This window comes from Sinocyclocheilus rhinocerous, unplaced genomic scaffold (assembly GCF_001515625.1).
Source record: "Sinocyclocheilus rhinocerous isolate Xijiao unplaced genomic scaffold, SAMN03320098_v1.1 scaffold2537, whole genome shotgun sequence".
In the NCBI taxonomy this organism is placed as follows: Eukaryota; Metazoa; Chordata; class Actinopteri; order Cypriniformes; family Cyprinidae; genus Sinocyclocheilus; species Sinocyclocheilus rhinocerous.
Genome location: NW_015625621.1, coordinates 47,187 through 73,176, shown reverse-complemented (window position 1 = coordinate 73,176; position 25,990 = coordinate 47,187). Strand labels below are relative to the sequence as shown.

General features: G+C 38.9%; 1 protein-coding gene across 1 annotated transcript in view; it reads right to left on the bottom strand.

Moving 5' to 3' along the window:
• The window catches only part of LOC107705090 (voltage-gated potassium channel subunit beta-1), a 56,847-nt gene extending 35,069 nt beyond the window's left edge, over positions 1–21,778 (bottom strand). Inside the window, exons 1-2 of the mRNA XM_016508239.1 lie at positions 21,739–21,778; positions 6,961–6,998 (exon numbers count right to left, since the gene is read on the bottom strand). The gene's annotated coding sequence lies outside the window, so the exon portion shown is untranslated. The remainder of the gene's footprint in view (positions 1–6,960; positions 6,999–21,738) is intronic.
• Between the last annotated feature and the right edge of the window lie 4,212 nt (positions 21,779–25,990).

The window sequence follows — 25,990 nt, the reverse complement described above, 5'->3', positions numbered from 1 at the left end:
AGTTCTTCTTTGTCAAGATGAAGGACAAAGGTCTCCTTCCTTGCATCGATTACAGAGGTCTGAGCGAGATCACAGTAAAGTTTCAATATCCCTTACCATTAGTCACGGCAGTAATTGAACAGCTTCACACAGCCAAATATTTCACAAAACTTTATCTACGCAGTGCCTATAACCTGATCCGTATTCGAGAAGGGGATGAAAGGAAAATGGCCTACTCCACTGTGTCTGGGCACTACGAGTACCGGGTTATGCCATTCGGGCTGGTCAGTAGTCCCTCCGTGTTTCAGGCCTTCATCAATGACGTCTTCTGCAATATGCTCAACAGATTGGTCATAGTATCAATGATATTTTCATTTACTCAGATTCCCTCGAGACACACATTCGTCATGTTCGAGCTGTCCTTCAGCATTTGATTACCCACCAATTGTATGCAAAAGCTGAGAAATGTGAATTCCACCAGACATCGATGACATTCCTTGGATATGTAATCAGCCCGGAGGGCGTGGCCATATACGATCACAAAGTGCAAGCAGTTTTGAACTGGCCTCAACCCACTATGGTGAAGGAGATGCAACGTTTTCTTGGGTTTGTTCATTTTTCTAGATGTTTCATCAGAGACTTTAGTCCTATGATGTCCATGATTAAGAGGGGAGGGACTCTGTCTATCCTGATCACCGGCAGCCAAGAGTGCATTCCAGCAATTGAAAGAACAATTCACCACTGCACCCATCTTGCATCATCCAGACCCAGAACGTGAGTTCATAGTGGATAGATGTAGCCCCTTGAAAATATAGGATTATAAATAAAAAAAACACTGGCAAAATAGCAAGATTATTTGTATCAAAATAATTTTTCTTTTTCTTCTTTTTCAGTTTTTTCTTCTCTGGTTACAGAATTCAGGTCAATATAAGCTTTGTAATAATTGTGTATATGAAGTTCTGTAAAATGTGTTGAAATTGAATTGTACCTGCTTTACCCAATGAAAGTGTTCACTGCGGGTGATTGATGGACAGTGCCCTTCCAATGGAAGCCGGCAAGGGGAGGGGAGGGGCTAAAAAAAAGTAGGTCACGAGAACCTTTGTACTCTCTGTCCTGAGTGATTGGTCCATTTTTCTACGGCGCGATCGGATATTTTGTACAGATAGTGGAGAGAATTGTTGGTCCAGCTCAATCGCAGAGTGGAGTGACTCGTTTGGCCTGTTCGCCGGATTCACCACGGCCTGTCAGAGGACTGATTTCATGCGCCTGGGCGACTCGACAGGTTGTTCGTTTGGACAGTTCCATGTGCAAGAGGACTCGTCAGGACCTGGGACTACCGTCAAGCTTTATACACGTACTTACGGAGTAGGACTGCACGATTATGGCAAAAATCATAATTGTCGATTATTCCCTTGAAATTGTAATTGCGATTATTAATTACGATTATCACAATTTACATTGAATTATGTTTATACCATTGTTTGATACAACTGCATGCCGTATTTTTATATGAAAATAAACAAGCTGAAAACACTCTAACTGAAAAACCTTTAGTGCTTTTCTATAGTATTAAGCCTCAAATGTCAAATATACATCGGGTTGGCTTCTTCTTTAAATAAAAATATGAATGGTATCATAATGTTACACTAAAACTAAAACAATGGAAAAACCCTTAAGATAACACGTAGAAAGAAAAAAACATATCTTAAGCGTGCAGAATAACATAAGTGGAACTTTGAACGATTAATTGCCACTTTGAACGATTACGTAATTGTGGCATCCATAATTGTAACTGCGATTAGAAATTTGATTAATTGTGCAGCCCTAATACGGAGGATTTGTGAGTACAGTCTGACTGAGGTCTGTTGATGTTGAATCTTTTGGAGAAAAATGCACCAACGATTCGAGGCCCTTCATGTGTACTGTTTCAGAGACTGAGTTTGGGGTTTTCACTTACATTATCGCAGTATTGAGTGTTTAATATCTGTTTTGATTCATTTAAACGAAAGGAGGTAGACAATTAACATTTGTAACAAGTGAACTGATTATTAATGATTCTGTTTGTGGGAAACAAGTTCAGTTGAGAGTCATATGGGTACAAACGAGTAAGATTAATAGTTTTTCATACGAGTTCATTTGAAGAGAATTATTTGACTTCATACTAGTCAGTTTAAGTCATTTCAGTTTCCCAGTGAGTACCAATTGTTTCTGAATAAGGTTGATTCATTGTATTTGAGGTAACTGACGTTTCATTAATTGATTCAACTATATTTGGTTATTTTATTTTATTTAAATTTATTTTATTTGTCTCTTAAAGGGTTGAAGTATTTGAATATAGTAACACTTTGTGGAGTGGGATAATTGATAAACTTTATTCATGTGATTCTGTCACTAGTTTATTGTTTTTTTGGGTATTATTTTATTTAATAAACCTCAGGGTTTATTAGAACTTTAATTTTGTCAACCTGTTTTCTATTGCTCTCAAACACGCGGGAGTATAGGTTTTTGTAAATGGAGGCACTGCGCTAAATAACAAATTATTCTTGTAGTATCTACCTATCCAAATACGTAATTGTGGCATCCATAATTGTAACTGCGATTAGAAATTTGATTAATTGTGCAGCCCTAATACGGAGGATTTGTGAGTACAGTCTGACTGAGGTCTGTTGATGTTGAATCTTTTGGAGAAAAGTGCACCAACGATTTGAGGTCCTTCACATGTACTGTTTCAGAGACTGAGTTTGGGGTTTTCACTTACATTATCGCAGTATTGAGTGTTTAATATCTGTTTTGATTCATTTAAACGAAAGGAGGTAGACAATTAACATTTGTAACAAGTGAACTGATTACTAATGATTCTGTTTGTGGGAAACAAGTTCAGTTGAGAGTCATATGGGTACAAACGAGTAAGATTAATAGTTTTTCATACGAGTTCATTTGAAGAGAATTATTTGACTTCATACTAGTCAGTTTAAGTCATTTCAGTTTCCCAGTGAGTACCAATTGTTTCTGAATAAGGTTGATTCATTGTATTTGAGGTAACTGACGTTTCATTAATTGATTCAACTATATTTGGTTATTTTATTTTATTTAATGTTTTTTTCCTGTTCCCACACTGTGCTTCCCATAGGAGCATAGTCTGGGGTCTGTTTTTTTATCTCCTCCCCTCACTCATGTTATGCTGTATTTCTTCTAAAAAAATTCCCTGTCCTCCTGTCCTGTCTACCCCCTTGTCATATTGTATGTATGGACAGGTGGATGGCTAATTTCGCTGGTACCTGTGATCAGTGACAATAAAGGGCTCATTCATTCATATGAGTGGACCCAGCTGGGGAGGGTTACATATAGATGCTTCCAGTACATGCATAGGGGCCGTCTTGTCACAACGCCATGGTAATCCTACTAAACTCTTTCCATGTGCCTATTATTCTTGCAAGCTGAACCAAGCTGAGCAGAACTATGATGTGGGGAATCGCGAATTACTTAGCAACATTCAAGGAGTGGTGGCATTGGCTCAAGGGGGCAAAACTTCCATTCCTTGTACTGACTGACCATGGCAACCTGGAATACTTTTGCACTGCCAAAAGACTCAACCACTGGCAGGCTAGGTGGGCATTGTTCTTCACTCGCTTTCACTTCATGGTAACTTACCATCCAGGGTCCAAGTCAGTTTGAGTCCGATTATCAACCCCTCTCTCCCGATCCCATCATCCCATTCACCCTCATCTTGGCACCTGTGCAGTGGGATATCACGACAGAGATTGCTGATGCTCAAAGAATGGAACCTTCTCCTGCAGAAAGCCCACCTGACAAGACCTATGTCCTTCCTCTGTGCGAAGACAAGTTCTGCAGCACGTTCATGATCTGCCTAGCTCCAGTCATCCAGGAATTACTACATCCATCCAACTCCTTGCCAATAAGTTCTGGTGGCCCACGCTTCAGGCTGATACCATCTGTTATATTCAAAACTGCATGTAATACCCCCAAATCCTCCATGCAATTACCCACATGCTGAATTCAACATCTACCCATCCCTCAGCGTCCATGGTCACACATCGCCATTGATTTCATCACCGACCTCCCCAATCCCATGGGCAACACCACCATTCTGAGAGTTATCAATCGTTTCTCCAATGCCGGCCGTCCGATCCCTCTGCCCAAACTGCCAACGGCTTTTGAGACCGTTGAACTGCTTTGCAATTATGTGGTCTGTTTCTATGAATTACCTGAAGACATTATCTCTGATTGTTGACCCAAGTTTACCTCTCGAGTATGGACTGCCTTCTTTAAACATCTCGAGATTAATATAAGTCTCACCTCCAGCTCAGACTGGGGCAGATATCTGATCTGGGCTGCTCAGAATTCATTTCTAAACTCATCAACCGGACTAACGCCCTTCCAATGTGGGCTCGGATTCCAACCTCCATTATTCCTCTGGTCTGGTGAACTCTCTGATCTTCCCGCAGTTAATGAATGGCTCAGACGGAGTGAGGCTACCTGGAACGAAGCTCATACTCACCTGCAACGTGCTGTCAGGAGACAAAAGGAGCAGGCTGACCGACGCCGCCGACGTCCCAGTCCAGAGTATGCCCCTGGCCAATGGGTTTGGCTCTCCACACATGACCTTCGTCTTTGGTTTCCCTGCTGAAAGTACAGTCCCAGGTATGCGGTTCCATTCAGAATAGTCAGACAAATCACTCCTGTGTCTTATCGTTTGGTTTTACCCCCACAATAAAGTATCTCACCCACCTTTCATGTCTCCCTGCTAAATCCCGCTGGTGTTTCCGAGAAGGGTGGATGACCTAGAGGAGGCCTGGGACCAGGGACCCCCTCCCATCATCCTAGACGGTGAGGAGGTCTTTCAGGTATAAGAAATCCTGTATTCTCGATGCTGGGGTAGAGTCCTTTAGTATCTCATGGACTGGGAGGGGTATGGACTGGAGGAGCAGTCTTGGTTCAACTCGGAGGATATCCTTAACCCCTCACTCACTGCTGACTTCCATAGGACCCATCTGGATAAATCAGACCCTAGCCCTCGCGGAAGACCCCGGCATTGTCAGCCTCCTCGTGTCGGGAGCCACTCACGAATCTGGCCTCTGTGGTTCCCCCTGATCGGCACCAGAGGGCACCATCACAGGAACACTAGCTTTCCCACGGACTTCATTTCCCATAACCCCGTACTTGTCACTGATTACGAGCACACCTGTTGCTCACTCCCGGGACTATTTAAGCTCCTCTATTCCCCATGCTCATTGCAAAGTCTTGTTCTGCCCTGGCTGACATTTCTGAGCGTTCTCTTGTATTACTCCGTTGGATAACCGTTTTTGACCCTGGACTGTAACTTTTTTCAGAAATTCTTGCTGCCTGCCTCAGTCTCCTTGCTCCTTACCACCTAAATGCAAAGAATGAAGAGTTTCTTCATTTCTCCTAAATGCAGAGTTTCTAGACTCTGGAAGCCATATTTTACCTGCCTCAAAAATATATTGTTTTGGATTATCTGTGGTATTCCTTTTTTCAGTGAGGTAATCAAATAAAGCCCAAATATAAAGGCTGATGTTCAAATCACAGCCCTGTGTGATCATCTGTACAAGAGGAACTAAAATAAAGCCACTTTTCCACTGCATGGTACGGCACGGTACGGCTCGGTACGGTTCACTTTTGGGGGGTTTTCCACTGGGTACAGTACCTGGTACCTGGTACTTTTTTTAGTACCACCTCGGTTGGGGTTCCAAGCGAACCGTACCGTTACCAAAACGTGACGTGTAAACTCTGCTGATCACGTATTGGCCGGAGAGAATCGTCACTACCTGCGTCACTGAACTTGCGACACAACACACAAAAGAACCGCTAGATTTAAATCAGCACAGCCAGCGAAGGATCGAACGCAACTGTTTTGAACGAGCGCACCTTTTTTTAACAACCAAAAAGTGGCTGTTACCCCTGTTGAGGAAGTACAGACGTTCCTCTCGTTGATAGCAGAGGAGCGGATCCAGCGAGAGCTTGATGGGGCGATGCGGAATGAAAAAGTTTTTTAGGAGTCGTGGTAGTAGAGGAGGCGCAACTATAACGACATGTGAATAATCCCGCCCACTCTAAAGCGGTACTGAACTGCAGTGGAAACGCAAACCGAGCCTTGCCGTGCCGTACTGAGCCGTACCGTACCACGCAGTGGAAAAGCGCCATAAGAGAAGAGCAGTTTTCACAGTCTGTAATCTTGCATTTAATACAAACGTCAACTATAGTTCATTTAACAGAAGCATCTTAACACTTCCTTTAATCCTCCTCCTACTACTTCCACACACTCTTACACTCCGAGAGTGTTACTCACACAAAGTGCTAACAAAGTCCTGATTCAGACGTTGCCCTCTAACACCCCAATGCCTTAGAGAAAGCAAATCCCTTACGACAGCAGAGAAACAAACTGCCCTGTCACTCTATGCTGGGAGTCCAGTCAGATCAACTCATCCGACAGGACGCTGAGTCATTCCGCTGCCAAGGGAAGGTTAAAACTGTGTGTGTGCACGTGTTTAGGACGGGATGATGATTCCAACATTTCATGTTCTATCTCTAGACAACCAGCAAAGAAAGGAAGGGGCTGTTTGACTGCAGAGACTGAGGACATTTTAACCCTTCCATCGATGCAGAAGGACAGTAGGCTGTTTTGTATAAACTTACATGCCCTCATAAGCAAACTATCATCCTCGCTTGTCCTCCAGTTTGACGTGACTGTTCCTTCCACAACATCTGTGTTTGTGTGCTTGTATGTTTTACACAACTTCTAGAACAAAATGTCAGGGTCTCTTGCATCATGTGTCCTCACACACACACACACACACACACACACACACACACACTACTTGCCATCTGTAGGCTTTTCTTTTCACTCTTGCTGTTATTTTCACTATGCTCTGATTTTAACAGTTTCATACTTTCATTGCTTCAGGTAAGTGCAGTGAAGAAAGCAGAACAATTCTCACTTACTTCATCTGAAATCTGTCCTCCAAATGTCACCCATGTGCCTGTAAATGAAAAAAGAAAAAGAATATTAAGCGTTTCTAAGTATGAATTGTGATATTTCTTGCAAAACACTTTGCAGTCTCATTTAATGACTGTTTGATTATTAATTGGAGAGCAAAAAGCAGGGAACCAGAGAAAATCTGCTCATTTGTATTTTCTGTATTGTCAGAATCATTCTCCAGAAGGCTCTATGAACTATGCAATTAAGCAGCCAATTATTTCTCGACCTTCAAGATTTTCATGTGTGGTGTTGGCTGAACGTGTACAAATTACGGGTTGCCAAATGTGAAATAATAATGCTGCAAATAACGGCCAGTTGTGCCATATTTAACTCAAACAATCTTTAAAAAAGTAATTTTCCAGTGACATTAATATAAATTATGGCTTGCCACATAACGCTGTGGCAATTCCACATCTTATATATGATAATCTCAAACGTAATCTGAAAAGATGCCATTACAATAATATATATATATTTTTTTTTTAATTCAACATTTTAAATTATTTTCAAACTGTGGTTTTTAATTCATATACAATTTTAATTTAATTATTATATTCCCTTTATTTTCGCTGTATATTCATTTGGGGAATTTAATGTGTAAATATATTTATAATTACAAGTTAACTAATATGATTAATTTCAATTAATCATCAAAAATTTTGACTAATTACATAATTGCTTAAAATCACAATAAAAAATGCCTACTCAATCATTCACCATCTTAAATTAAATTTCAAATATTAAATATAAATGTAAAAAATTTAAATAAAAAGCTAAATATTTAAGTAAAAAGGAAATGGGTGATACTTTGACCACTGTCAACGAATAACAAAAGACAGTGTTAGCAATACGAAGAGATTGTGAAAAACATATACATTTTGTTAACAACTCAAATCCTTTTCAAAGTTTTCAAAGTGATCACACCTGTGAGTTTGCTCTTATATACTAAGATTCTGTTGCTCTCTATTTCCCAAGTGCTAAAGGTCACATGCATATTAACTGTCTCAGTTCCTTTAATGCAAAATCTGCCATCTACTAAACTGTATCCACTTTTACATTTAACATTTACATTTCATTAGAATGGATCATTTATATTTATTTTTATACTCAACACCTTCAAAATATTTACTCAAGCCCAAATATATTAAAAAGTGTGACATTTAAAAATGCCACAATCTCTCCTAAAGCACGGTCAGGCTAATTACGGTGCCACTCCAACTGAATTATGGATCTGCTGTTTTTAGCCAGTTATGTGCTCCAGCAGTGGGAACCTACAGCGGAGAAGCTTTACCTATTTCTAACAGCTGCAGATTCAGAGAAAATACTACAAAGAGCTGTAAATCCAGGCCAGCAAAACAGAAGTTACAAGCTCAGCCAACAGAGCTTATACAGCTGCTGTCTGACTCAGAGATGTAATGTTGCTGTGGTTTGACAGTGGAGAAGACCCCGAATTTACGGCACATTGCTTATGAAGCACCAGGATATTGGGAAATGTTCTGCGCCTCTGAGGCTGTTTCACTATGAGTTTTAATGAGGGATGAAGATCTATTGTAGTGCAGGGAATTATCATAACTTTATTCCTGCCCACTCACTCACTGCTGCAGTGCGGTCAAGTAAAGCTGTCCTATATTTAATCGCACTCTTCTACAAAATGCTGCTGACATCAGCAACCATCTTCCTATTTCTAGATGTCCCAATAGGTGGTTTTAGGAAAGCAAAGCAGTTACGTATGGCATTTGTACTCCAGTGGAAACTGGGGGTGGCATTTCTATTTCAAACCAATGTGATTTACTTTCTTCAGTTGAACACAAAAGGAAATGGCTTGAAAAAAGGATGCAGAAGCACTATAAAATAGATCTTATAAGTATCATAATAATTCAAATGACTTGTGTGCTATATTCTATAATATACAATAGCTTTGGATGATGTTTACATCATTATTTACTGATAATATGTTTTATTTACTGATAATATGTGATAAAATGTTTTTGGTCCTTGCAGAAGTCTAAAGTCAAACAAAGTAATTTCTCACAGGATAAGAATGATTACTTGTTCTACACAGTAAGAACAAAACCACGCTACGATCACTTCTATCTAGGTTCCCTTAATCATGACGGTCAATGTCAGTAAATGAATTCACATAATTAAATATGTAGCTTTCGTTTCTATATTGTGTTTAACTTCAGTTGAGGGTAGAAATGTCACAATATGCAGATAAGAGGACAAGAAGAGGGGGAGAAGGCCAGTGGGTCAGTGACATTCAGGCACTGAGCTGATGGCAAGAGCGAAACTGTGAAAACAAGGGAGCAAGTTAACTCTCACTAGAAGCCAGATATATGACGGGCAAAGCAAACATGTCACTTATGGGTAGGACTGACAGAGCTTTGAGCAATAAGAGTCTTTCACACAGAAAAACTCAACATTTCACAAGCAGAGGCTGACAGGAAGACACATATAAATATATATTTGCACTTGCTTTTCAGAGTGCAGAAACATTTGAATAAAATACCTAATTTTATCCAAATAGATCCTGAATGAACTGCCTGACCAGTTTGATTTCACATCCTTGACCTTGATACCAAACTCACAGCATTTATATTTGAACAGACTAGTTAAGTTTCATCCATCCGTTTTGGGCAGCATAAGGTCTGCAGGACTGTGCAGAAACTCATTGTTAATGCTAAGCGTCCTCTTCCTCTCTCTCTCACTCTTCCTCTTCAGGCACATTATTATTTTGCTCCAACACACCGGATGTCTCAGCTTTAAAATGTTAATAGTCTGATGTTAACCTTCTTTGTCTGAATTTTTTTTCTTTGTGCAGGTTGAATCATTTTGATGGGGTTTCAGATAAAGATTTTTCTGCGAGTTCCTTCAAACTGACCCTTAAAAAATAAGGTGAGAATTTACTAGTGAAAACAGTCCAGAATTAAATACTGAGTATTGATTTTATTAATATTCACTGAAGGTGTGGCCACATTAGTGAAATTTCAGTGTCTGTGTAGAGATGTATAAAGCACAGCTCTAAAAGTCACTTTCAGGCATAGAAGCTTTCTGTAGATCAACACGGTGAGTTTGAGTGACCAAGCAAAATCTGAAATTTCTTTGAATACTGATAATTTCACAAAGCAGCATAATTTTTTTGTACTTTGCTAACAAACATGCTAACTTAGCTATGTCTTTAAATTGCTGACTAAATATATAATCTTATACGGACTGTTATCTGAATGAATCAATGTCATTGGAGTATCATGCATTTGGCTGAATGAAACATTTGGCAAATTTTTAATTGGTTGACTGCATTTCATACATCATCATGCCTGTGTATGTTCTTTCTCATCTAATTATCACAAGAACTCAGTCTGACGCCAAACACATTGATCGTAATCCTGCCGTGAATCAGTCTTGAGCATGACTGAGCTCCAGAATGCTACATCACATTCAAATCCCCTACTGTTAGGCAGATCCATATGCAGCTAATGAAGGCATATATATGGATTACGGTTTTATACTCCATTTTAGAAACCTCAGAACAGTGGTGGTCAACCTATTAGGTCCTGTCTCTTGGGACGGGGCGGGGGGTGGGGTTTCGATTTACCAACCTGCATAGACAGAGTGTGTAAAGCTTGTGTTAATATGTTTTTATGTAGGGTGTTCCTGTGGCTCAGTGGTAGAGCATTGCCTTAGCAGCGCAAAAGGTCGTGGGTTTGATTCCCAGGGAATACACATACTGGTAAAAAAATTTATAGCCTGAATGCATTGTAAGTTGCTTTGGATAAATGATCACAAGCTGGAGTGCCCATGAGCTCCACCCGAGGGCACTGCTTACTACTACTTTGCCATTCCATCACGAAATACATTTCCCATAAACCTTTGCCTGGACTCATTGTTGTGTGATCACTTCCACCTGTGTGTCATTAGCTTGTTTAGGTCTGTGTATATAAGGTCTGTTCTTGAATTGTTGTTTGTCAGTTGTTCCTGTATGAGTGTTCTGGTTGATGCTCTCTCTTGTCTTCTCTCAGTGGATTATGTTCCTGATTCCCCTATGTGGATTGCACCCTGGTTCTTGGTTTGGATTTTCTGTGTTTGTGGTTTAATAACTTTTGTGCATGCATTTGGAGCTGGCATCCCAAGGTCCTCAGCACTGGCTATCACAGAGACTGTTCCCCTATCCTCAGTGCTCCCTGTAATGGTGGAAGCCATCCTGTGTGTTTGGGCTACACACTGCTCTACTACTCCTCCAGAGCCTGCTCCAGTCCATTAGTCCGCTTCTTAGCCCACTTCAGAGCCCGATCCAGCTCCTCCCAAGGTGGCGGCTTCCACTGCAGAACCTCCCAAGGTGGCGGCGTCCGCTTAAACTCCTTTCAAGGAAGTGACGCCCACTTATGAACTCCATGTCTACCCTGCCACGGTCAAGGGGACCATTTATGATTTCTCTGCCTGTCCTGTTATGGCCAAGGAGGCTGCCTGTCCCGAATTCCTGCTCAGCCTCCCTCTCCCACCTCCTCTCCTCAGCTACCTCTCTTCCTCGTCCCGACTTCTGCTGGTTCCTGTCTGTCCCTCAGCTCATCCTCTGTGTGAGGTAAGCTGCGTAGATTCGCAGCGGGACTTCCAGTCTCCAGCTACATCATGGTTGGTGGTTGGAGGATCCCTGTTCTCTGCCTCCAGCCTCTGAGACCCAGACTCCACATCGGCTCTTTGACCCATTGGCTCCGCCTTGGCTCCTGGCTCCCTCGTCTCCACCGTGGCCTGTCAGCCCACCAGCTCCGCCGGGCTCCCTCATCCCTCCGGCTCCACCTTGGTCGATCGTCCACCTACCTACGCTTCTGGACTACATTCCTCTGGTTTTGCCTCATCCCTTCATCCTTCTGGCTCCTTTGGAATCCTCCCTCCCCCCGGCTCCACCTTGGTCCTCTGTAACTCTGGCTCCACCACGGTCTTCTGGAGCCTTTGCCCTCCGGATCCTCAGTGTTACCTTGGCTCTGCGGCTCTCCGTCTCTGCCTTGGGCTCCTCTTCCACCTGCTCCGTCTCCATCAGTCTGCCCCCTGGTGTCACCAGCCCTTCTTTCAACATGGCTCCTCCCTCCATCGACTCCACTGTGGGCCGCCATCATGGCTGTGGTCTGTACTCCACTCTGGCGGCTTCGCCCTGGCTCCCTGCTCCACCGGCTCTGCCTCAGTCTCGAGGTCCTCCACTACATATACCTAGCCCTCCGTCCCTCCTCCTGTTCCACCTCTGCTCCATCACCCTCCTGGACTGTGTTGTTTTTGGAGTGTCTGGAAGCCGCTCTTTAGGAGGGGGACTATGTCACTATCACCAGCTGGAGTGCCCATGAGCTCCACCAGAGGGCACTGCTTACTACTTTTTTGCCATTCCATCATGAACTACATTTCCCATAAACCTTTGCTTGGACTCATTGTTGTGTGATCACTTCCACCTGTGTGTCATAAGCTTGTTTAGGTCTGTGTATATAAGGTATGTGCTTGAGTTGTTGTTTGTCAGTTGTTGTTCCTGTATGCGTGTTTCAGGTTGATTGCTCTCCCTTGCCTTCTCTGAGTGGATTATGTTCCTGATTCCCCTATGTGGATTGCACCCTGGTTCTTGGTTTGGATTATCTGTGTTTGTGGTTTAATAAACTTTTGAGCTTGCATTTGGATTATCGCTCCTCCTTGTCCTGGCTCATACGTTACAATATGAACCAGTTTGAAGGGGAATTCTGTAGCTGCTTAGGGATGATGTTGTTCAATACTGCTGGTGCAGGATCAATTTCCACAACACCATTTATAGCACACACTGTAAAAATGTCTTCATTTCTGAAATTTTAAATAGGGATGTGCCAATACTGTGCTCATGTACTCGTACTCATTAAAATGCTCTGATACAAAAAACTGATACCACACAGCGTGTGAACAGTGCTGTGTCCAGACAAAGAAACACAGACAACAGAACAACAAAGAGTAGAATAGAGTTATTAGAGATTAAGAATGTCTATGAAGTACATGTATGTAATTAAATATATTGTTAAACATTCAATATTCACCTTGAATAGCTGATGTGCGCAAGCTGTTAAGCAAAGCACGCTTAGCACATGCATTGTTTAGATTACAACTAAATTGTAAATATAAAACACAAAAATGATAGTGGAATTCACTATAAACAACATTTATTTTAACCTCAAGCCTATAGAACTTTATTTAAAGTGAAAGTGAATCTAGCAGCCTGTGTGAAATGCGCTAGGCTATAGGCATATCTCTCATTCTGGACCAATACAAAATTTTGTACGCATTGTGTATGTTTTGCTTCCTTGGTGTAAATTGCATTATATGAGTCGCTTTGGAATATAAGTCGCAGCACGTTTCAGATGATAAAAAATGCAACTTATATTTCAGTAAATATGATCATCACTGTTACAAGATTTATGTATAAAAAGTGGTTACATTATTGCAGGAAAACGTATTGTGATTACGCTACTGACCCGCTGCAATAGAGCAGCTCTAATGTGCTATTAAATTAAAGATGAAATACCATAGAGCAATAAAATGAACAGTGAAAATAGCAAAAGCTTGTAAAATACATTTTAGCGGGCATAATTAAGTGTGAAAATAACTGAAGGGAATATCTGTTTGCTAAATGAAGCCAGCTAAGATTCTTTTTTTTTTCTGTACCTTTCTTTATTTAAAAGTATTGTCATGGGTAGGTAGGGATAAAGCACACGGCGAAGGGGTAATCAAAAATAGAGATAATTATATAGATGATAATAGATAATTCTATTAAAGTCTCAATGAGTACGAGAAACAGATTAACAGGGGAACACAGAAAATGAACCAAAATAGAACAGAAACGGGGGGGCTGTTATGTCGCGCAATATTGGAAATATTTCTTAATTAAACCATGAAGGCTGATATTAAGCAACATGCAAACTTTGCGCAAGAGTTATGCCAGTGAATGTCTTAACTTCAATCAATTATACATAGTGAAATTAACGGCATAGTGAAAACAGACGGCGCAAATTTCAGCATCTGACGCTGCATTAACGGCGCTATTCTATCAGAGACGACGAATCTACTTCAACATCTGCTGAAAACGGCATATAACTTTCTTGAATTATTCCAGTAATATTTCTCTTGTGGCCCATACTGTCACGCCCCTGGACTCTTTGTGTTGTGTTTTCCCTCCCCAGGTGTGCCGTGTTTCCTTTAATTAGTCATTCCTTGCACCTTTGTTTTCCCAATCACCCAGTGTTTAAAAGCCCCAGTCCTTTCAGTTAGTGTTTGTCGGTCCTCAAACGTCATTCCTTGTGTTCCAGTGTCTCCTACGTTCCCCGTGTGATCATTAAAGACTGTGAATTGAAGTTATCTCCGTGTTTCCTCGCTCCTTGCCTCCCGAGAAGTGTGACACATACATAGTGAAAAAAAGAGAAATGTATTTTGCGTTAAACAGGTTGTTTTTGAAAGTTGATGCTTGAAATAAAGCTACTCTTAATTTTCATTGACTGCAGTGTTAATAATTTTACTTATAGGCCTATAATTCATTGTATCCACCTTATTTTTCCCGTAAGAGTGTGCATGGCCATTTGTAAATTTTGTCTGGCTTCCGGTCTCGTCCACTTCCAGCTATTTTTAGCTGTACAAAACAGCTTGCTTTGCTGTTTGATATTGCAACTGGTGTGTCTTACCTTATTATTTTAATGTATTGTCTTAATTATGAACACACTGGTTACTTCTCGTTATTTCCCTACAGCGGCTAATTAACTAGAAGTCTCGCACATTCACAGAAACGGCGTACTTCTGCGTTGAAAAATAAAGTGGATAGATTAATAGACCTGTTTTAAGACCTGTTAATAAACATTTTCAAATGAGGAGTAAGTTAATAGCCTAATATTTTATTATCCTCATAGTGCATCAGTTATCCGCTATGAAATTATTGCGGGGCAAATTAATTGTAATTTAATAATAAAAGTAACCTAATAATAATAATAGGCCTAATAAGAAGAATGTAACCGGCCTACATTAATTGGAAATGCCAAATCCTCTTAATATTGCCAATATTTGATGCTTTTGACAATATGGATTTGTATAGTCAACACATGATACGACACAACCCAGCAACCCCCTGAACAAACCAAACTGTATTAATCAGTATCTACTCAGTATTTATCTTTCAATACATAAATATGAAGATATATTTACTTATTAAGCACTATTAAAATTTATTTATTTTTTGCTATTTAAACGTTTAACTATTGCTTTCAGAAAAATTTATGAAAATTTAGTGAGATTAATGCTTTAATAAAGCAAGAACACCTGGGTTATGAAATTTAAAGAGAATAATTTTTATTATTATTATTATCAATAATAATACAGAATAATCTATTTTCTGGGATGGCATGTTTTATTCCTGATTAAAATGCAAAAAAGCTTAAACAAATGATTGAATAAAGACATGGGGCCCTATGCAACCGCTTATTTCGCTTATTAGGCCAGGCTGGCTCTGCTACATCCCTTAGTAACCTGTAAGGGGATCTAACTCTTCCCTCTCTAAAAACAAAAAGAAAGAGAGAGAGAGAGAGAGAGAAAGATTGCTGTACTGCACTTCAAGTCCGTCTGCTTAACCTTAGCCTGAGGGACTTGATTACAAAAGCAGTAGAATGACAAAACTTTTATGGTGATGAAATTCTGAGGTGTTTACAGAAATAAACGTTTCTTAGCCTCTGAAACTTTTTCATGAGAGACGTTTTGAGGTGAGTAGACTTTCTCCTCAGGGCGTGGGGAATGATCCAAAGGCCAATGTAGGAAAGAATCAAAAGATTTTTGTGTACTCACAAAGGCACACACATACACACAGTGATCTTATCCCTTAGAGAAAGACCTTGAATTTACTTTACAAACCACTTACAACGCAGATATAATCAATGAGCTGATGGCAACAAAGAAAAAATAAGCTGGGAAAAGTGAAAGAGAAACGCTGAGAGAAATATGGAGAATTGGCTAACTTCTTTGTTCTCATTTCTGCCCATCACATTAGCTTTGATTGCACTACTTTAGAGAATTGCTAATATCCCTAAGTCTGTTTTGTGCTCAAAAAGGCCTACTACTACATCTTGCATATCTAAACATGATCAATAATGCGCTCACCCAGCTGACCTGGGGTGTATTTCCCGTAGAATGATGTAACTTGGTTCTTAAAGGGATAGCTCAGCCAAAAATGAAAATTATTATATCATTAACTCCTCAAGTTGTTACAAAACTGTACGAATTTCTTTCTTCTGCTGAACACAAAATGAAGAATAACAGCTGATGGTCCCCATTGACTTTCATAGTACTCTTTTCCATACTATGGGAAAATAAAGTTAGCTACTGTCAACTGTTTGGTTAACAACATTTTTCAAAATATCTTCTTTTATGCTCAAAAGAAGAAAGAAACTCCTACAGGTTTGGAAAAATTTGAGGGTGAGTAAATGATAGCAGAATTATCGTTTTTGGGTGAGCTATCTCTTTAAGCACTGTAGTACCATGCGTCATTGGAGATATTGACTAGCTAGTCACGACTGTTTCCCGAAACAGTAAAATGGTCGCACCTCCGTCATTTGAACCACACTGGTTATAGGACCTTTGACAATGCCAATTATTATAGTTCATTTTCATGAACAACAGAAAGCTGTTAATAAAAAAAAAAAAAAAAACATGCAATTAGTGTACACTTCACTCTAGTATACAATCATTCAGCGGCTTTCTTCACAACAAGATTCTGCTGTAACGAACATTTTACCAGTCTTTTTTGTTTTATTTGATATTTGATTCATTGCAGTTTCCCTATTATATCATGAATGCACAGGCACACTCTTCAAAAATGGCGCTGATTGTTGACACTAAATTATACAGAATGAAATGTGTATATCTATTTAAATGGAATGAAGGATACAGAATGTACTGCAGTTTAGCTTGTTCACTGTGACCAAAAGACCAAAAGAAATGTCAAAGAAATGAGAAACTATTCTTCTAACCACAGGTCGAGATCTGTAGTGCCAACTACACAAATTTGCGATGCTGTGTGCAAATGTTCATAGGAACTATGGTTTCAAGACACACAGAATCATTGAACTAACAATTGAATGTGCATAGTTAGTTTACTATGCCTATGGGAAACGCACCCATTCAGTCCACCGAGAAAACGTTTCCAGGGTTTGAAAGAGATTACAGAACTTTCAATTCAATGATAGTAAATCACATTTCTCTGGATTAAGAGAAATTACCCAAGAACCTATTTTTGCGTGTATGTTTTTAATAACACGCTCTACTGGCTCATCTGATCTGCTCTGCAGAGTCGTGCAGAATTGTGAGAAGCTGTCGGTGTGTTGAGGTGTTCTCCTGCTTTGCCTAATGCAGTTTGGCAGGATCTGCGGTGGGCAGCCATCTCTGAGCGAGCTCCCTGCCTAAACATTGGTGTAGCACCACCCGTTTTGCACTTGTGGCATTATGGGAGATAGCCAGTTGGCAGCATGCTGACCTTTGCATGAGACAGCATCCTGCTCTCAATTTTGCTCATACAAAAATTCTTCTAGACTACTACCTCTGCCAACTCCAACTATCATCCTTATCCAAAGAATCTTTTCCTGTAACACAACTTTTTTGGCTTGTGACAGTTCATATGTAGTTCCACATTTACTTGCTTGAAATTGAAGTTACCTTTAAAGAAGCTCTGTGAATATAGATAATTTAAAGAAGTTAAATACTCTCAAACTACCATGATACGTGAAGCGGTTCATACAGATTTGCGGATCAAATTAATGATTCACCAATAAATGATTTAAATGCCTGTACAAAAGTCCCTGCATCTTCAAAATATTTAGTTAAATGTTACTGTCAAATTTTACTGTCATGTATTTTTACTCAGTTATATAAACTACTGTTATCTAAGTTTCTGAGTTAATTTATTGTAAATTAGATTTTTTATGAAAAGATATCACCCACTAATTGTATATTTTTGTCTGCAACTTTTTGTTAGTGTAGCTAAATACATTTTCATAAGAGTAGCTTGTACTTTAAAATACTGATGTTTGTGTAAAAAAAGAAAAAAAACACATAGACAGATTTATATAAGTCTATAGTCTTTCGTTGAATAAGACTGAGGTGAGTCTCCTCCTGTGTTCTCCAAACAAACCCACACAGTCTTTCTGCTGCACACTTAACCTGCCTCTTTCTATATTTAACTCATTATGTTCCTTCTCTGCAAGAGTCAGATATCCTTCTCTCTTTCTCTAGTGTTTGATTGGAAAAATCTGAGTTACATAAAAGATTCTTCACTTGTTGTGGAGGCAGGCGTGACGGCACTATCACCTCGACCTGTCTGGTGTGCTCTGTGATAAATACAGATGTGACACAGCACATGAGCCATTAATTTATCTCACAGAGCTGTGATATGACTGTCATGCACTTTATATTGTTGAAAAATGATATTTGGACATTCTAGTATAAAACCCCAGTGCTGTTCTCATTCAAATACAATCTGCATGTTTTTGCTGTTCACATTTGAATTCAGGTTAAATTGAGCAATTTTTTTGTTAGTCATCTCAGTTACAAAAAGAGCCCAATTCACTTGAATTCACTTTACACAAAATAGCTTCAGTAAAAGGAATGCAATTATAAAGTGAAGAGCTTTTGACTTCAAATCATTCGTGTTCTGTAGTGGATTTCTTAGAAACAAAGAGGATAGGATGATTTAAACCAATGCTTCTCAAATGGTTTCACTTCAGGACCCAGATGATTAACATCAGACATCACATGGAGCCCCAAAACAGTACTGAAATTGTTTATCATATGAAAAAAGTGTTCTTTTAATGTTACAAAAAAAAAAAAAGAAAACTGACAGATTTATTATTCTGATAATTTCAGAAACAATGTTTATCATTGTTGAAACTGAACCCATATTTAATATGGTATTGGTCATATTTTCTTTGACTTTGCATTGTTTCAGGGGCGTAAATTTCCTCTAACAGTTGGGGGGGGGACAATAAACATAAAATTTCTCAAGAGCAATTTTTGAAGAGGACACAAATAATACAGCTAAAATTGTACTTGTAAGGACAAATATACACAGCTTTACTACTATTAGTGCAACAGGGAGACCGTGCCAAATTAGACAACTTCAAGCTGTTGTGGTCGCGCCGAGACAGCACTCGTGTCCGTTGTAGACATTACTATCCGTCAAGCAGGTAACATTATTATTGCTAACATCGAAAAATAGTAATACATTGGCATTGTCTGAGTTTCTTTTATCCTTACAGTCGCCCATTTGACCGCAATGGGTCACATATAGGTGAATCCGATGGGGTCACTTGTTCGGTGATTGTTCATCCTTGAGATGTTAACTCAAAATTGTCTTTGTGATGTTAGCAGCTGTAGAAACTTTCTGAGGGCTGTTTTCATCTGCACAACATTCAGTCTCAGCAGGTGTGTGTCGCCTGAGTTTGGCAGGTGGATGAATGTCTCCAGGGTTTCTACCTGTGGTTAAACTCAGCATGTGAGCACAGTGTAGTGAGTCAGTCTGAGCCTTTATGTCTCGTTCATGAATCTGGGCAGACTTCAGGTGAAGGTGTTCCCCTTGCTTACACCCTGCTTTGTGTGAGACACCTGAAAAGCATCTTAGTGGCCATTCAATGACTGATCAACGTAACATCGGCACCAATGGAGTAAGATAGAAAAGTCATAAGTTAACATAAGAACAATGAAACAAAAGAGAAACCTGATGAATTCATGACAGCACGTGCGAGTGGTACTTCTGGTGTTAAATGTCTTTCAAGATCACATATGGTAAAGTGGTCCCATGTCAGCATTAATTTAGGTATTCTTGCTCTGAATGACTCAAAGGAAATGCAGCAAGAGGTCAGTAGAACTTGAACATTAATGTAGAGGTATGCATCAATAAACAAGACTGAGTACAACTTAAACTAAGGTCAAGCGGTTAGTCAGAAATCCAAAATCTCACCTGATGCGCCCCATGCTTCATTGTGGAGGGAGGGGATGAAAAGGAACTGATGCATATGTGAGAGAGGCGTTTCCTGCACCGCCACTCTGTGGGGTTTCTCCAAGATGCCCGTGTAAGTTTGTATTGTCTGTTCCTCAAGAGATCAAAGTATCTGAGTTTCTTTTATCCTTACAGCATCATCTGTATTAAAGAGAAATTAATCACTTCATCCGATGTTTAAGTGAATAAAATAGCCCTGACTGTCGAGTTCCACAACTATTGACTTTGTTCTCGCTCACCGGACTTGATGATCGGTGATGCAGGGTTGCCGGGTTTTTTTCGCAACAAAACCAGCCCAATTGCTGCTCAAAACTAGCCCAAAACTAGCCCAATTGTGTTTCGAGGAGGGTTCCTCCGGTAAAATTCGCATTCATATCACGTTATTGGGATCGCTTCAACCCGCGGCAACAGTGTTAAAGTAGCCCAGTTCCATGGGAAAACCACGGACTCGGCAACTGAGGTGATGTAAAAGAGGAAAGCAGCACAAAGCACTGTGAGGCAAGGGAGGGGGAGACTCAAAATGTTTATAAACTTAAAATGCATTTTTGCCCCGTTTGCGTTGTTTTACTACTTACAAAGCTATTTAAAGTATAAAACATTGTTATTTACAATACACAGCGTGGTTTTTAATCATATTTTTAGGGGGGACAACCCTCAGATTGGGGGGGTCCTGTCCCCCCCGACCCCCCCCCGGGATTTCCGCCTAGGTGTTCAATGTTTTTTGAAAATAAAAATATGTTCAGCAACCTGTCTCTGTTGGAATCTGCCTAATTTGGCTAGTTTCCACCAAATGACAGACTGAATATTTTGAATCGTTTCTTCTCAATGAAATTTTTGTATCTGTTCATCCATTCATGAATCTTTCAGTGACCCTTTCTGCAGGACAAGTTACATCATGAGCATGCCACTTATTTATTTACTCAACTGATTCATTAAAAAAACTGAGTCGTCATGAATAAATAATTGTTTCTTCTAAATGAATCATTTGAATCTGTTTTTTTTTTTATCAGATTTGTTCACCGATTCATTCAGGGACTCTTTCTGCAGGACAGCTTACATTAATAAGTGTGTCACTGATTCGGTATAGGAGCATACAGAGCATACCGTATAGTTTTATTTTGGGCTCTGTCATTTTTTTATTTACAGACAGGTAGGAGAAAGAGAGAGAGAGAGAGAGAGAGAGAGAGAGAGAGAAGAATGGGATCATGACCAGACAGAAGCCATATTCAAACCTGTGTCTCCTATATGAGCGTCGCTTTCCAAGCTATTTATCTTTCTGGATATTTTTATATTTAGTAACACGCTTACACTGTAGTGCTCATATTTTATAAGACACACACAAGCATATGGAGTGCCTGTAGTGTTGGCCTGTCTCACTCTGAAAGCTGAGTCTGCCGTTTCTTGTCTCGGAGGTACCGAAGCTGACTGGCCCACTCCACTTACTGAAGTTCAGCTTTTGTAATTGCGTTCATATATCCAACTGTTCAAGTCCCAGCCCTCCTTTCCCAGACATCAAGCGCCAGATTGTGTGTGTGTGTGTGTGTGTGTGTGTTTGTGAAAGAGGGAAAATGCTAGAGAGAGTCAGCATAGTGTCATGATTAATGAGCTGTTAAACAGAACTGAACTCTGCAAAAACTGTCTCTGCTGCTATCTGCTGATTTACTGCACCAAAAACATACAGCATATGGAAATATCTTTTCTGATATAATGTAATACTCACCCAGACCGAGGCATGATACTCTCAATCCAGATTTCCCAAGGTTCCTAGACAGACAGGAATAGAGAAAGGAGGGAGAGAAAATGAAACATTTATATTAGATTGGACATTGGTGTCCTTCTGGCTCAGGCTTCATGGAGCTAAACAGTATTTCTCAATGTAGATTCTAGCTGAAACATATAACATGCACAAATGCAAACATGTCAACAAAAGTATGTCAGAATTTGTAACACAATGTAAATACACATACTCAGCATTATGCTCAGCTGTCTCTTTCAGATCAACTAGTGTTGTCTGAGAAAATGTGTTAGTTTTAACCAGTGTTACTCTAGAGCTGCATGAGATGAAGCTGAACCGTGAATGAAAACCAGTAAACTATCTTTGCTGGCAGGTTAATTATTATTTTAGTATGGAGACATATTAGAGTTTTTATTAATGTTTTTAATATGTTTTGTTACTTTTATACATACCATTTTCATTTCAATTTTAAAGCTTTAGTAATTTTGTTTTGTTTTTAAATATCCATATAGTTTTTATTAATTTTTATAAAAATATATTATTAATTTTAATATATTTTACTTAATGTTTATTTTAAGCAAGTTTTGTATTCTAGTTTTAGTGAATTATAATATACGATGACGTTTTAGTTCCACGTAAAATAAAAAATAAAAAGTAAGATGACAAGATTAAAGTCATAATATTTTGAGAATAAAATCAAAATTACGAGAATAAAGTTATAGCCATATGAAATTAAAGATGTAATATTTTGAGAATAAAGGCATAGCAATGTGAGATTAAAGTCATAATATTTTGAGAATAAAGAATAAAGGTATGGCATTATGAGATTAAAGTCGTAGTTTGAGAATAAAGTCAAAAATAAAGTCGTAGCAATATGAGATTAATGTCATAATATGTTGAGAACAAAGTCATAGCAAGGCCAGTATATTGTGTCAATAACTTTAATTAATATGACAATTTCACCACCTACTCAGCAAAAACATCTGTGGCATCCAGCCTTTCATTCTTCACATGTATTTAATTAAACACAAAACGTTCTAAAGGTTGAAGTGGGTTCATGACACATGGTATGATTTCTGTTAATAATCACACATATATTCAAATCAGTTGCCAGGCCACCGGAATTTCTCCCGGTGCTCCTTTATTCTCAAAGTATTTGGACTTTATTCTCGTAAATTTGACTTTATTCTCAAAATATTACGACTTTGTTCTCGTAATCTTGTTATTTTATTATTATTTTTTACATGGCACTAAAACGCCATCGTAATAATAACCCTGACTCACTTAAACACATTCTATACCACTCATTCAGGAACATAATATTATACAACCTACCTCTGCACAAAATGACACAGATGCAAAAGTTAACTTCAACTATTTACGTGCTAATATGAATTTGTCAGTCACGTTGTGACTCATGTTTTGATGCATTTCAGTAACAATACACTAAAACAAGGACAATGAATATCATTATAATTTTATTTCACGACAACGCTGACATTTTTAAAATGTTTTTAGTTAAATGTTGGTATGTAGTATTTAAATATTTAAATATATATAATATAATTAATATATAAATTGTTTGAATATTTGGTTTAAATCTACACTGTCTTGTCAACTAAAATGTTATTTTGTTGACTAAATTTAGATGCTATTTCAGTTTAAATACTTAAAATTAATGAATAAATTATATTTTCACTTTTCATAAAAAAGACAAAGAAAAACCTTTAAAAACGAACACTGGTTTTAAAATTTTTTTAAATGCTTGTGCTATCTGAACAATAACATTGGGTTTAATCATGAAGGTTTTTATGAATGTGAAGGCAAAGCTGTTACAGTTTACATTCTCACATCTCAATAATCATTGACAACTTTTGAATAGCCCTCAACTGAGAAAAAAAATGTCATTTAGGTCCAGATGGTGTACAGTAGTTATAGAAATCTACCAGCAGAGGTTTACTGGTTCATGCTAGCCAGCCAAACTTTGAGTTGAATAGTAAAGTTATTGCTAGGCATCTAACACCACAGAAAGAGAAAAAAAGCACTGGCAATGTGTTGATAAAGTATGTTTCTGGTCGTAGTCTCAGCGTCAGTAATGCAGTGTGCTAAATCCCATACACAGTTCAAAACATAACAGAGATTTTGTGACTCCGTCCACAGCAAGTGTAAAGACTGTCACGACAGCTGTGTGAGCACCATGAACCAGATGAAAGGGAATTCATTGTTTTTAATAAGATTTACTGATATCAAGTAGGCGACAAACTTTGCAGGGAACATGGAAAAGTGCTGACAGAGAGAGAAAATGAGGATAAGCAATTTAAGAGAGAGAAAATGAGGATAAGCAACTTAAGAGAGAGAAAATGAGGATGAGCAACTTAAGAGAGAGAAAATGCAAGCAGGTGCATTCTGCTGTGAGAGTGTATTACCTCTCTGCTACTATCAGTATGAATTTATTTCTCTGCATCAAGGCCAGAGAATGAAGGTGCAGGATAATAACAGATTCACCGTGCTGCAGATAATAAACCTGCAGGTGTGACAGATTACACATGGCTAATGCACAACCAGCACCCGAAAACTTTAACACAGTACGATCTGTAATATACAGCCTGCTGTTACCATTAGTTTCCAAGGATCCATCTGTCAACTTGTGACAGTTCATAAGAACATTAAGTTGAAGAGTGTGACAGAGGAAATAGCACAATCCCCTTTCAAGACCCAGACCAAGGTAGAAAGAAGCAGAAACAATAACATGACTACAGGCTTATACACACCTGGACCAAATATTTGTTGTGGATGTTTGATGCAAACATTTTGTACAGGAAAAAAAGAAAAAAGAAAAAAAGGTTCCCTATCGATCTACAGTACTGAAACTGGGTACAGAAAGTCATTCATCAAAGTTTTTTTTTCTTCTTTTTTCAGTACATTAATATTAGTTGATTAGGTATCATGAATAGCAACTGTTGCAAAATTTAATAATCTAGGTAGATGTTCGTAAGTAATTCTTAATTTTAATAAAATAAGCAGGATTGTAAAAAAACACACACACACACACACAATATTTTACACAATATTGCAATATATTTTTTCATTTAGTACTGGCCTGAATATACATTCAACAAGGATGCATTCAACTGATCAAAAGTGACAAAGACATTTATAATGTTACGAAAGATTTATATTTCAAATAAGTGCTTTTCTTTTGACATTTTTATTTACCAAATAATCCTGAAAAAAAGTATCTTGGTTTCCACAAAAATATTAAGCAGTAACAACTATTCTCAGCATCGATAATGATAAGAACCATTATTAATAATTGAATAATTGGATTTTTGATCAATAAATGCAGCCTTGGTGAGCATAGGATACTTCACGGCAATACTAAAAAAAATAAAAAATATATATTGATTGATTGAGTTATTGAATATTGTTAGTGCACATGTAGTTGAGTCTCTGGGGTGAATTTGTATTTTGTAAATGCTATGCCAGCACCGCAGAAGAATGCTATCTATCACTGAAACAGTGAGAGGACAAAAAAATGATTGGGTTCCAGTCAGATTGAGAAAGACGTTTATGATTACTTTAAAGGGGCTGCTCAAAATAAGCTGCACCAAAGACAAATGGAGCATTGCGCACTGCAGAAACACAGAAGAGCATGACCACAACAGTGGCACAGCTCAAGGAAACGAGTTCTAGTGTTGTAGGGGACAGCGTGTAATGTATAATTCTGTGTGTACATCTTCAATGTGACTGTCAGTCTACACTGACAGTATCAAACAGAGCAGAACCATCCAGAGACCAAACATAGCTTTTGTAGCAACACACACACACACACACACACACACACACACACATAGTTTGTCTCAAGTTAAAGTGAGGGTGTTTAATCCTGAGAGTGAGATAGAGGTGCTAAAATCAGTAGACTGAGTTTAAACAATGTAATTAATCATCATAATCATGCTAATCATCGCTCCTGCAGGCCGTGTGGTCAGTGGCTCTCAGGGGATTTGAGAAGTTACTGCACCAGCAGCTCCTTTCAGCAGACTTGCACTGATCACTCACATGTTTCTCAATGAATAATTAAGGGAGTAAAGCGGATGTATTGTTCTGATGTCAAACAGCATTAGAAAGTATTGTATAGCACAGTCAGGGCCGGTCCTAGCATTTTGGGGGCCCTAAGCAGATATTCAAAAGAGTGCCCCTCCCCCCCATAACCACCCCCCATCCCCCATCATACTCA